Source organism: Bison bison, unplaced genomic scaffold, assembly GCF_000754665.1.
Source record: "Bison bison bison isolate TAMUID 2011002044 unplaced genomic scaffold, Bison_UMD1.0 scf7180017864225, whole genome shotgun sequence".
NCBI lineage: Eukaryota > Metazoa > Chordata > Mammalia > Artiodactyla > Bovidae > Bison > Bison bison.
Genome location: NW_011494797.1, coordinates 32,252 through 34,361, shown reverse-complemented (window position 1 = coordinate 34,361; position 2,110 = coordinate 32,252).

The following is a 2,110-nucleotide window of genomic DNA, read 5'->3' as shown; positions in this document are numbered from 1 at the left end:
ATTCTTTTTAATACTCTTTTCCGTTATGGTGTATCTCAGGGTATTGAATATCCTGAATACAGTTCTCTGCACTATACCATAGGACTGTGTTATCTGTCCATTATACACATAATAGTTCGCATCTGCTAACCCCAAATTCCCAGTCCATCTCTCCCCCACACCGCCTCCATCCATGCAATCCCAAATCTGTTCACTGTCTGTGAGTCTGTTTCTGTTTTGTAGATAGGTTCATTTTTGCCATTTTTTAGATTCCACATATAAGTGATACGTGATATCTTTCTCTTTCTGGCTTACTTCACTTAGTATGATAAAGTCTAGGTCCATCTACATTTCTGCAAATGGTATTCTTTCTTTCTTTTTATTTTATGGCTGAGTAGTATTGCATCATCTATATGTATCACATATTCTTTACCCATTCATTTTTCTATGGACATTTAGGTTGTTTCCATGTTTTGGCTATTGTGAATAGTTTTGCTATGAACATAGGGTTGCGTGTGTCTTTTTGATTTATAGTTTCCCCCAGATATATGCCCAGAAATGGGATTACTGGATTATAAGATAATTCTGTTTTTAGTTTTCTGAGGAATCTCCATACTGTTTTCCATAATACCTGCAACAACTGATAATCCCACCAGCAGTGTAGGAGGGTTCTCTTTACTCCATTCCCCCTCAGCCACTGTTATTTTAATGACGGCTATTCTCATTGGTGTGAGGTGATTCCAGATTGTGGTTTTGATTTGCGTTTCTCCAATAATTCACAATGGTGAGCTTCTTTTGGCCATCTGTGTCTGTCCTTTGGAGAAATGTCTATTTAGTTCTGCCTATTTTTTGATGGGATTTTTTTGTTGTTGTTGAGTTGTATGAGCTGTTTGTAATTTTGGAAATTAAGCCCTTTTTGGTCACATCATTTGTAGTATTTTTTCCCATTCTGTAAGTTGTCTCTTCATTGTGTTTATGGTTTCCTTTACTGTGCAAAAGCTTGTAAGTTTGATTAGGTCCTATTTGTTTACTTTTTTTTTATTAAAAATAATTATTTGTTTATGGCTGTGCTGGCTCTTTGTTGCTGTGGGGCTTTCTCTCTAGTTGTGATGAGCAGGGGCTTCTCTCTAGTTGCAGTGTGGGCTTCTCATTTCGGTGGCTCCTCTTGAGCAGTGCACCAGCTCTAGGGTGTGTGGGGCCAGTAGTTGAGGCTTCTGGGCCCCAGAGCACAGGCCTGGTAGTTGTGGTCCATGGACTGAGTTGCTCCGTGGTATGTGGGACCCTCCTGGACCAGGGATCGAAACCATGTTTCCTGCATTGGCACACGGGTTCTTTACCAGTGAGACACCAGGAAAGCCCTTTTTGTATATTTTTGCTTATATTTCTATTGCCTTAGGAGACTGACCCAAGAAAACATTGGTATAGTTTATGTCAGAGAATGTTTGCCTCTAATCTCTTCTAGTAGTTTTATGGTGTCATGTCTTACGATTAAGTTGTTAAGCCATTTTGAGTTTATTTTTGTGCATGGTGGGAGGGTGTGTTCCAACGTCATTGATTTGTAGTCCTGTGTCTCTGTCCTTGTGTCTTAGTCTCTGCTTCATCTAAGCACACCAGTCAGATTAAATTAGGTCCAGTATAATTAAGGGTAATGATTAACTCTTTAAAGTCCCTGCCATCAAATTCTAAGGAACTGATGGTTAAAGTGTCAAGTGAATCTGAGAAATAGCCAAGTGAAGAGATTTCAGCAGAGTCCAGTGTGTGAGAGGGAGAAGTGTGAGGAGATCTGAGCTCTGGACATGAGGAGCTGGGATTCCACATCCACTAAACTGGGGTCATTAGTGTTTGGTGGGACCTGCCTGAGTGTAAAATGTGCTGAGTGTTGGGGTGATGAAAGAGTTGTGGAGATGGACGGTGCTGATGTCTGCACAACTGTGTGAATGTACTTAGTGCCACTGGGCTGTATGCTTAAAATTGTTAAAATGGTATATTTTGTGTTATATATATTGTAACACTTATACAAACCTGCATAGTAGCAGTGAATCTTTGAGAACATGAGAGTACAGGGCAGATGACACATGGTGTGGCCTCCAGCTCTCTGATCTGTCCTCCCACCTTCTCCTTTTCATGACTT